Source organism: Peromyscus maniculatus, chromosome 8 (assembly GCF_049852395.1).
Source record: "Peromyscus maniculatus bairdii isolate BWxNUB_F1_BW_parent chromosome 8, HU_Pman_BW_mat_3.1, whole genome shotgun sequence".
Classification (NCBI taxonomy): Eukaryota; Metazoa; Chordata; class Mammalia; order Rodentia; family Cricetidae; genus Peromyscus; species Peromyscus maniculatus.
In genome coordinates, this window is record NC_134859.1 from 86,659,482 (window position 1) to 86,674,923 (window position 15,442).

The following is a 15,442-nucleotide window of genomic DNA, read 5'->3' on the forward strand; positions in this document are numbered from 1 at the left end:
TTGTGCTTACAGAGTACAAGCCTGGTACTCCAAAGTACTTGTCACTCTCAGTCAGTCTCTCTAGATCATCACATCTGAACTCTAAGTGAGGCAGTTCTCACTTGCCTACAGGTACACAGACATATCCATTTTAAGAAAGGAGATGTAATGTAAATTGAATCTTTAATGGTCTTCTTAATAAAAACAAACCTGGGTGCAGATGTTGGGTAAAGGCTGAAATATCAGAGAGACAGAACAGGCCACAGCTAACCTCACCTTGCCAATTCCTCAGCTAGTTTCCTGAAACTGGAAACCTCTGTGTCCTCTTCCAAATGAATCTCAACTGAACTGCTGCTAACAGCTTGAAAACTTATGCTGGTCAAGTTGCTGGTCCTGACACCTCATATACCTTTCCTCTTCTTGCCTTCACTCCTGGGATTAAAAGTGTGTGTCACCATACCTGTCCGTTTCCAGTGTGGCTTTGAACTCACAGAGATCGCAATTGATCTCTACTTCAGAATGATAGGATTAAAGGTTTGTGTGCCACCATTTTCTGGCCTCCATGTCTACCTAGTGTCTGTTCTGTCCTCTGACCCCCGATAAGTTTATTTGGATGTGCAATACATTGGGTTACCACATTTACTCTTTTTCTTCTAAAATTAAAAAAGCTTATAACAAATACACAAAAAAACTATATCCAATAGGTATATACAATATATATAGACAAGTATTACATTAACAATTTCTAGTCCATTAACATTTAAAAGATTCAGACAAAAACTCCATTAATATATAACAATGTCCAGTCCATTAACATTTAACATATTCAGATAAAAGTTTTCATTACTTATCCTATTTAAAACAAGTAGTTACTTTTTAAAAGTAGATTCAATAATCTCCCTTTTTTTCTTATCATATCCATATTCTCTTTTTTTCTGTTTAGATCCAAAAATCTAACTATTATCATTTCTTTATCTTCCCTTTTTTTTGGAATAGATTCAGTGATCTACCCTTTTCTGTTTATCTTCTTTTTTCTTTTTCTTCTTTTTTTAAACAAGAACCCTGTATCTAATCTCCTTTGTTTAGCTTTATCTTTTTGACCATTAACAATTAACAATTTGTAGCCAACCATGGTAAACAATAACAATTATCCATAAGCTATTGAATGACCAAAAAACACCCACCCCACCTCTCGGAATGTGGATATTGTTTTCTTAAAATTACTTCCTGCTTTCTGGGGGGTGAAGACATCTTTAGGGGATCCTGAAAAGAAAATTTATGGATTAATTGTCAAGTCCTGGGAGAGGTAGCTGTATCATTTGTTGTCCATTCTCTGTATAATGGGAAAATGTAGGGCTTGTCTCAAGTCCTTGCTCAAGCTGTCTTTGAATCTGGATCATCTAAGCTAGCCATCTTGAAATTGTTCTAGGTAGTTTGTAGTCCAAAGCTGATCTTTCCGTGATGTTAATCAGCTTAATGGCTTTACCATAGTCCTTGTGGAATCATCTTTGTGGGGTCCCATCATTCTTTTGAAGATTTTGAAGTTGCTATTAGGTGTGATCATAGTTCCCTGCAGAGAATTTTTCTATCTATCTATCTATCTATCTATCTATCTATCTATCTATCTATCTATCTATCTATCTATCTATCTATCTATTATGTTATTTGTGTGCCTCCTCTGTGGTTTGGAACAATCACAGTCTGATAAATGTCTGTCTCTCAGATCCATGAACATTCTTCTTTGGAAGAGAAAACCTTCAGAGCAAAATTTTCTCCACCATTTGTCTTGCCAAACTCTTCTAAACAGACCTTTGCCGATGCTTTCTTGTAACACAATGGTCCTGGAAATTCTTTTCTGAACAAACAGAAGTAAACCCTTCTTCCCAGGTAGAAGGATCACCAAAGTTACCAGCATGATGAGAAGGAACCAGTAACTCAGAGCAGCAGCCAATGTCTCCATGGTCTCACTGCCACCATTTGTGGCTTGGCCCCAGCCACAGCTTCTCCTTAGCAAGCTTTCTAGGCTGGCCTCAAACTTGGGATCCTCCTGCCTCTGCCTCCTTCAGCAAATCCTACCAGCGAGGGACATAACAACCTGCACAGTGTAGCTCGGGTCTGAGCTGGGGCCCTCAAGGCCACAGGAAAGCAGCTTCTTCACAAATTCATATCACAAACATCGGGCGCCAGATGTAGCATTAATTGTTAGAAGGTGTTATTAACAAAAATAAACCTGGGACCAGGTATCGGGTGAACAATGAAAGATCAGAGAGACAGAACAGGCCACAGCTAACCTCACCTTGCCAATTCTTCAGCTGACCTCGTTTTCTCAAACTGGAAGCCTCTGTGTCCTCACCAGAATGAATCTCAGCTGAACTGCTGCTAACAGCCCGAACTTAAGCAGGCTCAAGTTCCTGGTCCTGACACCTTATATACATTTCTGCTTCTTGCCATCACTCCTGGGATTAAAGGCATGTGTCACCATGCCTGGTTGTTTCCAGTGTGGCTTTGAACTCACAGAGATCCTAATGGATCTCTGCCTCCAGAATGCTAGGATTAAAGGTGTGTGTGCCACCATTTTCTGGCCTCCATGTCTATCTAGTGTCTGTTCTGTCCCCTAACCCCAGGTAAGTTTATTAGGATGCACAATATATTGGGGAACACAATATCACCACAATATGAGACCTTCAGGACAGGAACAAGTTTCAGATCAGAACACAATTTAATCCACTGAGCATTGATTACAACCCTGCTCCTATAATAACAATAACTCAGAGTGGAAACCAACATGTCCAATGATGAAGGAGAATAATGAGCCACTGGCAAAAATTGGCCAAGATCCACGCACGAGATGTATGTATTGCTAGTTCTGAGACATGATCTTCCTGTTGAAGTCTCTGCTGGTATTCAGCAACCTCCCCCCAAAATGGATGTTTTTCTCGCAGTCCCCTTGGTAGGAATTGGGTCATCCAACAGACAGTGGATATAACACATTCATAAGGACAAAAAGTCTTCCTTGGTGTATGATTGTGTGATGGTGAGAAGGCCTATTCTGTCACATTAATATTCATGACACTTTCTTTTTAATTGAAAAGTCCAAATGAGTGAAAAGGAGATACTGCAACAATGTTGTGCACACATTTGAAGACACTAACATAGCTCAAGAGAAAATTCAAAGTTGGCAACTTAATGCGGGAGGCACCAGAGGTCAACAATCTGTTGTTGAAAGGCCACAATACAAAGATGGGTTTATGCATCTTTGGGAGTACACAGAGGGCAGAGGTTCAGCATATAGTCTGTTCTGGTGGGGAAAGGACCTGGGGAAGGGTTGAATAGAGGTGATGAAGGACTTGGGAGAGAGAAGATTCTCCACTAGAGGATGGAACACAACACAGGACAAACCGGATAGAGCAGTGAGTGTCCAAAGCAATTCCCACCTTGGGGACAGTGCAGGGAACACACATGCATTCCAGTGGATGGGAAGAAAAGCTGGTGCCCCTTCCCCAACTCTAATAACTTGAGTTCTACCTGCTAATAGCTTCATATCTCCTCCGTAAATTTCTCTCCATGGTCAGAGAATAGCATAGAGGGGTGATTCTGGGTTTGGTCCTCATGTAATCCTTTCCTACTAGGAGAAAGATCCAGAAGGAACATATATGTACTCAAGTGCTCTTCTATCCCTGATCTGAGACTTCATTACCAAAGCCGCTAATAGAAAAAAGGGTTCCTGGGCACTGAGAATTTCAGAGGGCTGAAAGACATGTACTTCATGGCTGAGGACATGATATGGGCAGCTGAACACAGCAATGGAAGAAGAGTTCTGACCACAATCTAAAGACACCATACAGAGTGAGGGAGCAAGAGAGAAGTTCAGAATGACTGTGAAACCCCAAAACATAGCCCCAAAATTCACCGCTGGAGAAAGCCACACCTCCTAATCCTTTCTACACAATTCCACCACGGAAGATCTAGAATTCCCATATACCTCTGTTTAGGAGACACCCTTCATTGAAACACCAGGAGTGGTGATGTTGAATAGACTGCTATGTTCATTATATTCATAGTAGAGAGAAGTCTTTTATGTTCCCCAAAAGAAGTCACACTTGAGAAATAGAAGAAAAGAAGATCCATGACACTTGGGGTTGGGTGTTTGTAGAACAGTCACATTTATTAAAGCAGGGGAAGATTTCCAGTTGCCAAGACCTTGGCAAAAGTCTTACAGGTTCAGAGTTACAAGGTGAGAGTTTCTAGAGTGCAGAAAAACATTGGCGAATGTGTTCCTTTTAGACATTCGGAGCTAGGTGTGGGCCAGCCTGTTTGTTGGACAAAAGCAGCCACAGTGGTAAGGGACAGAATCGTTGTAATGGCCTTTCTGGGTGTCGGGACAGTTGATCTCCATTGAGGGTCTTTGATGCTTTAGGGGAGAAGAGTCACAGAGAATGCTCAAGAGCATTTATCCCAAAGGAACATTGGCCAGGAATAGTCAGGCATCCCTAGTGCAGCTGTTCCTCCATCAGGTGGTCTAGCAGCAGTTGGAGCCACAGCAGCAGGGGCGGCAGCAGGTGGTCCTGCAGCAGGTGGTCTGGCAGCAGCATGGCTGGCAGCAGCATGGGCCACAGCAGCACTGCATGGTGTCAGAGGCCAAAGGGTCTGTCTTTCTGGGTTTGCAAGTAGGTCGGTTGGATGTTTTGGAATCCTCCCTGCCTGGGCCTGCTTTTATACCCTGCTGAGGGGCTGCTGTTCTCCAGTGTAGATGCATTCCTGCCTCCTGATGCTTGACTGGTCAACAAATCATCAAATGAAGCAAGATTTTCTTCCTGAGTCAAAATTCAAGGGGAATGCAAATCACACCTTCATACTTGGGATATGTTAGGCATCACTGGCAACTGATGGCTGCTGAGCATCATAGGAAGTGCTTTCAGGTGTCATAGGCATCCCATAGAGCAGTCACATGACATTCTCTGAGCTCACACCCTATATTCCAGAGTTGGTTTTGTGGCCTATCTTGTGTCCCTTTGGAGTTTTGGATTTCATTAGTTTGATGGGTCATACATAATAGGTCAGGTGGGTCCAGAGAGCATGAGAGTCAAAGGACATTGGCATGACACCACAGAGACCTTCAGGTCCTGTCCCTGTCCTAGATGGATGCCATTGATGGAAATACTGTGCAATGTAGCTCTGCCAGGATAATGGTAATGACAATACTGTAGAGGAACCCAATCCACCTGACACTTGTTAAATATGGCTCCTCATACTAAGCAAAGCCAGAGTATCCTGACAGGCTAGGATGCATGACTACCCAAATTCATTTCTTCACCTGTGTGAATGACATACCGTCTGTCCTTAGACTTGAAATTCAGCCTATTGTGTGAAGTATAGAAAATGAAATCTCAGACAGAGACTTTGAGCTCCTTGATCATTGGGTGGTGGGAGTATACCTAGAGTGTCCCTCCTGCACAATTATAACCTGGCTGTGTCCTCTTGGGGCTGTCCCACATCAACTCCAGTGTCTCTAAGTGGACTTGGGTTCATCAGGACTCTAACCTCCAATACCCACAGAGCCTTGTAGTAAGCTGTGACCCTGAGCTCGTCATTTCTATCAGTTGTGTCTAAAGAGAATGCCAGAGACGCCCGGGAGATGTATTGGATGAGGAAGAGAGGCAAAACTAACCTGATAAGATTATCTGGACAAAAAGCCCTAGCTCTGTTGTTTCATAGTGTCCAGCCCAGGGAAACCAGGGCATTTCTTGTGGTCGGCATGATCTGCAAACAAGGAACAAACACTGGAACCTGCAAGGCTCACACTTTGTCAAGAACACTGCCATACTCGTGCTTTTCCAGGAAACTCCATTGTCCCTATGTAAGGATCTGTCCTCAGAGATCTGGAGCCTGCTAGTCTTTATCACTAGGCAGGATCTCTCCAGGAGGAGATCACAGTTTTGGAAAGACCTCAGCATAAACAAAACACAAGGCATGGAAAATCTGATACTGGAATCTGGGGCAGCATCTCAAATCCTTCATTTGAAACACTGGGATTCAACAATGTGTTACCATCAAATCTTGGAGCACTTTTCCATGGGAGGCCAGGAATAGACATCATTTAGTGCTGGAGAGTTGACTGCATCCAATAAAAGTGATGCTGGTATCTCACAGCACCCATATAGAGTACAAGCCTTGTAATGCATAGTACCTGTCACTCTCTGTCAAACTCATCATATCTGAAATCCTAGTGAATCAGTACTCATTTGCTTAGAGGTACACAGACAAATATCCATTTTAAGAAAGGAGATATGAGACCCTCCGGGCAGGACCATGTTTTGGATCAGAATACAATTTAATCCACTAAGCATTGATTTCTCCTCGTCTCCCATAATAACAATTACTCTCAGTGGAAACCAAGTTGTTCAATGATGAAAGAGAATAATGAGCCACTGCCCCAAACCCCTCGCTAAGATCTACTCACTACATGTATGCTCTTTAGGTCATTGCTAATTCTGAGACATGTTCTTCCTGTTCTCCTGGTGGGAAGTCTCTGCAGATATTCAGCAACCTCCCCCAGAACAAATGTTTATCTAGCTGTCCTCTTGGTAGTCATTGGGTCATCAAAGAGACTGTGGAAATTACACATGCATAAATGCACAAAGTCTTCCTTGGTGTGTCATTGTGTGATGGTGAGAAGGCCTATTTTGTCACATTAATATTCACAATATCGGCCGGGCGGTGGTGGCACACGCCTTTAATCCCAGCACTCGGGAGGCAGAGGCAGGAGGATCTCTGTGAGTTCGAGGCCAGCCTGGTCTCCAAAGCGAGTTCCAGGAAAGGCGCAAAGCTACACAGAGAAATCCTGTCTCGAAAAAAACAAACAAATATTCACAATATCTTTCTTTCTAAATAAAAAGGCAAAATTAATGAAAAGGAGATGTTGGAACAATGTTATGGACAAATTTAAGACACAAACGTAGCTCAAGATGTGGTTGATATATTGCGCACCCCAATAAAATTATGTGGGGTCAGAGAACAGAACAGCCACTAGATATAGAGGCCAGATAATGGTGGCACACGCCTTTTAATCCTAGCATTCCAGAGGTAGAGATCCCTCTGGATCTCTGTAAGTTGAAAGCCACACTGGAAACAGCCAGGTGTGGTAACAAGAACCTTTAATCCCAGGAAGTGATGGCAGGAAGCAGAATGGTATTTAAGGTGTGAGGACCAGGAAGAATATAGATATGGGGTAGATCATTGAATCTACTCTGAGAAAAAGATAAAGAAATAATAGGATAAATGGGTAGATTATTGAATCTACTCTAAAAAGAAAAAGGGGAAGATTTAAAAATGACAAAAGGTAGATTACTGAATCTATTATGAAAAGAAAAAGAGAATATGGATAAAAAAGATAAAAGGGAGATTATTGAACCTACTTTTAAAAAAGAACTACAATTTTAAATAGGATAAGTAGTGAAATTTTTTTGTCTGAGTTTATCCAATGTTAATGGACTGGACAACGTTAATGTAATTCTTGACTGTATATATTGTATATACTTTATAGATGTAGATTTTCTTGCATTAGTTATAAGATTTTTTAAATTTTAGACAAAAAAAGGGGAAATGTGGTTGATATATTGTACACCCCAATAAGCTTATCTGGGGTAAGAGAACAGAACAGACACTAGATATAGAGGCCAGAAAATGGTGGCACACATGCCTTTAATCCTAACATTCTAGAGGCACAGATCGGTTTGGATTTCTGTGAGTTCAAAGCCAAACTGGAAACAGCCAGGTGTGGTAACAAGAGCCTTTAATCCCAGAAAGTGATGGCAGGAAGCAGAAAGGTATTTAAGGCATGAGGACAAGGAACTAGAGCCTGGTTAAACTTCAGGATTTTAGCATCAGTCAGCTGAGACCCATTTGGATAAGGACACAGAGGCTTCCAATCTGAGGAAACAGGATCTGCTGAGGTATTGGCAAGGTGAAGTAGCTGTGGCTTGTTCTGCTTCTCTGATCTTCCAGCATTCACCCCAATTACTGGCCATGTGTTTGTTTTTATTAATAAGAAATTTTAAGATTCCTGCTGTATCAAGAGAAAATTCAAAGTTGGCAAATTAATGTGGTATGCACCAGAGGTCTAAAATCAGGTGTTGAAAGGCCACAATACAAAGATGAAGAGCAGGGCATCATGGGTTTTTTTCATCTTTGGGAATATACACAGGACTGAGGTTCTGAAGACAGCCCATTCTGGTGGGTAAAGGACCTTGGAAAGGGTTGAGAGAGGAAAAGAAGGACTTGGAAGAAAGAAGGTTCTCCACTAAAGGAAAGAACACCTTAAGAAAAAACTGGATACATCAGTGAGTGTTTAAAGCAATTTACAATTTGGGAACAGTACAGGAAACACACATGCTTTCAAGTGGATGTGAAGAAAAGCTTATGCTCCTTCTCCAACTCTCATAGTTGAGTTCTACGTGCTAATAGCTTCATATCTCCTCCCTAAATTTCTCTCCATGGTCAGAGAATAGCACAGAGGGCTGATTCTGTGCATGGACCTCATGTAATCCTGTCCTACTGTGGGAAAGATCCAGTGGTAATATATGCTTACTCAAGTGCTTTTATTATTCCTGATCTGAGACTTCATTACCAAAACAGCTAGTAGAAAAAAGGGTTTATGCCACTGAGAATTTCAGAGGGCTGGAAGATATGTACTTCATGGCTGTGGACAAGGATGTGGGCAGCTGAATACAGCACTGGAACAAGAGTTTTGACTACACATGCAAAGCCACCACACTGAGGCAGGGATCAAAAGAGAAGGTCAGAGGGTATGTGAAACCCCTAATCATACCAAAAGTTACACCCTTCCCTCAAGCCACACCTCTGAGTCCTTTCTAGACAAATCCATCATGGAAGATCTAGAATTCCCTTATATTCCTCTATTTAGGAGACACCTTTTATTATGTTGAATAGGCTGCTATGGTCGGGATATTCATGGTGGAGAGGAATTCTTACTGTTTCCCAAAGAAGGCACTTTTGAGAAACAAAAGAAATGATGATCTATGATACTTGGGGTTGTGTGTTTATAGAACAGTCTCATTTATTAAAGCAGGGGAAGATCCCCAATTTCAAGAGCATGGGAAAAGTTCTAAAGGTTCAGAGTTACAAGTTGAGAGTTTCTAGGGTACAGAAAAACATTGCGGAATGTGTTCCTTTCAGAGATGTGAAGCTGGGTGTGGGGCAGCTTATTTGTTGGACAAAAGCAGCAACAGTCATAAAGGAAAGAGTGTTTGTAATGGCCTTTCTGGGTGAGGGGACAGTTGATCACCATTGAGGATATTTCATGCTTAGGGGACAAGAGTCAGAGAGAATGCTCAAGAGCTTGAATCCTGGGGGAATGTTGGCCAGGAATAGGAAGGCATCCCAAGGGCAGCTGCTCCTCCAGCAGGTGGTGTAGCAGCAGTTTGAGCCACAGCATCAGGGTTGGCAGCAGCATGGGCGGCAGCAGGTGGTCCTGAAGCAGGTGGTCTGGCAGCAGCATGGCTGGCAGCAGCATGGCTGGCAGCAGCATGGGCCACAACAGCACTGCATGGTGTCAGAGGCTGGAGAGTCTGTCTTTCTGGGTTTGCAAGTAGGTGGGTTGGATGGTTTGGAAGACTACCTACCCAGGTCTCCTTTTATACCCTACTGAGGGGCAGCTGTCCTCTACCGAAGATGCATTCCTGTCTCTTGATGCTTGGCTAGTCAACAGATCATCAAATGAGGCAAGATTTTCTTCCTGAGTCAAAATTCAAGAGGAACGCAAATCACATCTTCATACTTGGGATGTGTTAGGCATCTCTGGCAACTGATGGCTCCTGAGCATCATGGTAAGAGCTCTCAGGTGTCACTGGCTTCCCAGAGAGCAGTCAAATGACACTCTCTGAGCTCACACACTATGTTCCAGAGCTGGTTTTGTGGCCTATCTTGCATCCCTCAGAGTGTCAGGTCTCATTACTCTGATGGCTCACACTTAATGGATCAGGTGGGTCCAGAGAGCATGAGAGTCAAAGGACATTGGCATGACAACACAGAGACCTTCAGGTCCTGGCCCTATCCTAGATGGATGTCACTGATGCAAATGCTGTGCTCTGATGCTCTGCTAGGATAAAGGTAATGACAATACTGTAGAGGAACCAAATCTACCTGACACTTGTTAAAAATGGCTCCTCATTCTAAGCAAAGCCAGAGTTTCCAGACAGGCTAGTGTGGTAGTATTGTGTTCCCCAAAATATTGTGTACTCTAATAAATTTATCTGGGGTCAAAGAACAGACAGCCACTAGATACAAAGGCTAGAAAATGGTGGCACTCACACCTTTAATCCTAGCATTCCAGAGATAGAAATCCCTCTGGATCTCTGTGAGTTCAAGGCCACATTGGAAATAGCCAAGCATGGTGACACACCTTTAATCCCAGAAAGCCAGCCTTTAATCCCAGGGAGTGGTGGTAGAAAGCAAAAAGATATATAAGGCGTGAGGACCAGAAACTAGAAGATTTTGGCTGGTTGAGCATTCAGGCATTTGAGCAGTAATTCAGCTGAGACCCATTCCGGATGAGGACTCAGAGGCCCCCAATCTGAGGAGACAAGACCAGCTGAGGACCAGGCGAGGTGAGATAGCTGTGGCTTGTTCTGTCTCTCTGATCTACTAGCATGGACCCCAATAACTCGCCTCGGGTTTGATTTAATCAATAAGAATTTTTAAGATTCCTGCTACAGGCTAGAGTACATGACTACCCACCTTCATTTCTTCACCTGTGTAAAAATGACATACTGTCTGTACTTAGACTTGATTTACAGCCTGTTAAGTGAAGTATGGAAAATAAAATATCAGACAGAGACTTTGAGCTTCTTGATCATTGGTTGACGGAAGCATCTTTAGAGTGTGTCCCTCAGCCTCCTCTTGGGGCTGTCTTGGGTCAACTCCAGTGCCTCTAGGTGGACTTGGGTTCCTCAGGACTCTAATCGTCAGTACCCACAGAGCCTTGTACTAAGCAGTGACCCTGAGTTCATGATTTCCATCACCTGTGTCTAAAGAGAAACCAGAGATGCCCATGACACATATTGGATGAGGAAGAAAGCAGAACTTATTCTGATATGAGAATCTGGACACATATCCCTAGCTCTGTTATTTTACAGTGTCTAGCCCAGGGAAACCAGGACATTTTCTGTGGAAGGCAGGATCTGCATACAGTGAACAAACACTGGAACCTCCATGCTGTGGGATGGTCTGTATGTCAAATAAAACAGTGATTGGCCAGTGGCCAGGCAGGAAGTAGGTGGGACAAGGAGAGAGGAGAATTCTGGGAAGTGGAAGGCTGAGGCAGAGAGACACTGCCAGCTGCCGCGATGACCAGCAGCATGTGAAGTTGCCGGTAAGCCACCAGCCACGTGGCAAGGTATAGATTTATGGAAATGGATTAATTTAAGCTATAAGAACAGTTAGCAAGAAGCCTGCCACGGCCATACAGTTTGTAAGCAATATAAGTCTCTGTGTTCACTTGGTTGGGTCTAAGTGGCTGTGGGACTGGCGGGTGACAGAGATTTGTCCTGACTGTGGGCAAGGCAGGAAAACTCTAGCTACACCTCCAGGGACTCATCCTTTCCTAAAAGTACTGCCATACTGCTTTTCCAGGAAACGACATTGTGCCTGTGGAAGGATCTCTCCCCTGAGCTCTGGAGCTTGCTGGTCAGTATTACTAGGCAGGATATCTCTAGCAGGAGATCACAGTTTTGGAAAGATCTCAGCATAAATAAGACACAAGGCATGGAATATCTGACAATGGAATCTGAGGCTGCACCTCAAATCCTTCATTCAAAACACAGGGGATTCAACAATGTGTTGACATCAACTCTTGGAGCCCTTTCCCATTGGAGGCAGGGAATTTACATCATTTAGTGTTGGAGAGTTGGCTGCATCCAATAAAAGTGATGCTAGTATCCCAGAGCACTCATGCTGTGCCTACAGAGTACAAGCCTAAAACTACAAAGTACCTGTCACTCTCTATCAAACTCTGTAGATCATAATTGCAGAACTCAAAGTGAGTCAGTACTCACTTGCTTGTATGTACACAGATATATCCATTTTAGAAGGGAGATATGAGACTCTCCAGACAGGACCAATTTTCAAATCAGAACATAATTTTATCCACTAAGGATTGTTTTCCCCTTCTCTTGCATAATAACCATGACTCTCTATGTAAACCAAGGTGTCCAAAGATGAAAGAGAATAATGAGCCACTGCCCCTAACCTCGACAACATCCACTCACTAGATGTATGCTCCTTGGGTCATAACTAGTTCTGAGACATGCTCTTCCCATTCTCCTGGTCAGAAGTTTCTTCTGGTATTCAGCAACCTCGCCCAGAATGATGTTTCTCTGGCAGTCCCCTTGGTAGGCACTGGGTCATCAAAGGGACAGTGGACACATGCATAAATACACAAACTCTTCCTTGGTGAGTGGGTGTGTGATGGTCAGAAGACTTTTATGTCCCATTAATAATCAACACACCTTTCTTTCTAATTAGAGAATCCAAATTAGTGAAAAGAAGATGCTGTAACAATGTTGTGGGCATATTGAAGACAAAAAATATAGCTCAAATGGAAATTCAAAGTGGGCAACTTAACGTGGGATGCACTAGAGGTCAACAACTTGGTATTGAAAGGACACAATACCTAGTTGAAGAGCATGGCATCATGGGTGTTTCTATCTGTGGGAGTACACACTGGACTGAGTTTTCTTGTATAGTCTGTCCTGGTGGGTAAAGGACCTTGGAATGATTTGAAGAGAGGTGAAGAATGACTTGGAAGAAAGAAGGTTCTCCACTGGAAGACAGAACACCACACAGGAGAAATTGGATAGAGCAGTGATGGTCCAAAGCAATTCACACATTAGGAAAGTGCAGAGAACACACATGCATTCAATTGGATGTGAAGAAAAGCTGGTGCTCCTTCTCCAACTCTCATAGCTTGAGTTCTATGTGCTTATAGCTTCATATCTCCTCCCTAAATTACTCTCCATGGTCAGCGAGTAGCACAGAGGGCTGATTCTGTGTTTAGTCCTCATGTAAACCTGTCCTACTGGGTGAAAGATCCAGAAGTAATATATGCATTCTCAAGTGCTTTTTTATTCCTGATCTGAGACTTCATTACCAAAGCAGCTAGTAGAAAAGAGGGTTTATGGTCACTGAGAATTTCATAGGGTTGGAAGGCATGTACTTCATGGCTGTGGACAAGGATGTGGGTAGCTGAGCACATCACTGGCACAAGAGATCTGACCACACTTCTAAAGCCCACACTGAGTGAGGAATCAAGAGAGAAAGTCAAAGGGCTAGTGAAAAGTCAAAACTTACCCAGTAGATTCACCCCTGGACCGAGGCCCACCTCCTAATCCTTTCTACACATTTCTACCATGGAAGATCTAGAATTCCCAAATAACTCTGTTTTTGGGACACCCTTCATTGAAACACCAGAAATGGCAATATTTTATAGACTGTTATGGTCTGTATATTTATGGTGGAGAGAAGTCCTTACTGTTTCCCAAAAGAAGGCACACTTGAGAAATAGGAGAAATGAAGATCCATTGCACTTGGGTTTTGGTGTTGTAGAACACTCACATTTATTAAAGCAGGGGAAGATATCCAGTTGCCAAGACAATGGCAAATGTCCTACAGGTTCAGAGTTACAAGGTGAAGGTGTCTAGAATGGAGAAAAACATTGGGGAATTTGTTCATTTCAGAGATGTGGAGCTTGGTGTGGGGCATCCTGTTTGTCGGACAAAAGTAACAATAGTGGAAGAGACAGCGTCTTTGTAATCGCCCTTCTTGGTGTGGGAACAGTTGATCTCCATGTGGTTGACGGTTTAGGGGAGAGGAGTAGGACAGAATGCTCAAAAGCAGGAATCCTGAGGGAATAGTAGCCAGGAAGAGGCAGGAGTCCCTAGGGCAACTGATGCTCTAGCAGGTGTTCTAACAGCATTTGGAGCCACAGCAGCAGGGTTGGCAGCAGCAGGGGCGGCAGCAGGTGGTCCTGCAGCAGGTGGTCTGGCAGCAGCATGGCTGGCAGCAGCATGGCTGGCAGCAGCATGGCTGGCAGCAGCATGGGCCACAGCAGCACTGCATGGTGTCAGAGGCTGGAGAGTCTGTCTTTTTGAGTTTACAAGTAGGTGGTTGGATGATTTGAAATCCTCCCTGCCCAAGGCCTGCTTTTATACCCTGCAGAAGGGCCGCTGTCCTGGAGTCTGATGCATTCCTGCCTCCTGATGCTTGGCTAGTCAACAAATCATCAAATGAGGCAAGATTCTCTTCCTTAGTCAAAATTCAAGGGGAATGCATATCACACCTTCATACTTTGGATGTGTTTGGCATAAGCGGCAACTGATAGCCACTGAGTATCCTGGGAAGTGTTCTCAGGTGTCACTGGCTTCTCAGGGAGCAGTCACATGACATTCTCTGAGCTTATACCCTATGTTCCAAAGTTGGTATTATGGCCTATTTGTGTCCCTTTGGAGTGTCAGGTCTCATTAGTCTCACACGTAATGGGTCAGGTGAGTCCAGAGTGTCAAAGGAAATTAGTATGACAACACAGAGACCTTTGCGTCCTGGCCCTGTCCTAAATGGGTGCCCTTAATGCAAATGCTGTGCAATGTAGCTCAGCTGGGATAATTGTAATGACAATACTGCAGAGGAACCCAATCCACATGAGACCTGTTAAATATGGCTACTCATCCAACCAAAGCCACAGTATCCTGACAAGCTAGGATACATGACAGACTACACACCTTCATTTCTCCATCTGTGTGAATGACATACCATCTGTCCTTAGACTTGATTTACAGCCTGTTGAGTGAAGTGTGGAAAATAAAATCTCAGATGGAGACTTTGAGCTCCTTGATCACAGGGTGGTGGAAGCATCCTTAGATTGTCCCTCCTGCAGAATTAATACCTGGCTGTTTCCTCTTGGGGCTGTCCTACGTCAAGTCCAGTGTCTCTAGGTGGACTTGTGTTCATCAGGACTCTAACCTCCAACAACCACAGAGCCTTGTACTAAGCAGTGACCCTGAGCTTGTGATCCATCAGTTCTGTCTAAAGAGAAACCCAGAGATTCCCATGACATGTATTGGATGAGGAAGAGAAGGGAACTTAATCTGATAAGAGAATCTGGACACAAAGCCCTATCTCTGTTGTGTCACAGAGTCCAGCCCAGGGAAGCCAGGGCATTCTCTGTGGATCTGCAAACAGTGAACAAACACTGGAACATCCAAGGACTCATCCTTTCTCAAGAGCACTGCTACACTCATGCTTTTCCAGGAAACCAACATTGTGGCTATGGAAGGATCTGTCCCCTGAGCTCTGGAGCCTGCTGGTCAGTATTGCCATGCAGGATATCTCAAGTAGGAGGTCACAGTTTTGGAAAGACCTCAGCACAAACAAGACACAAGACATGGAAAAT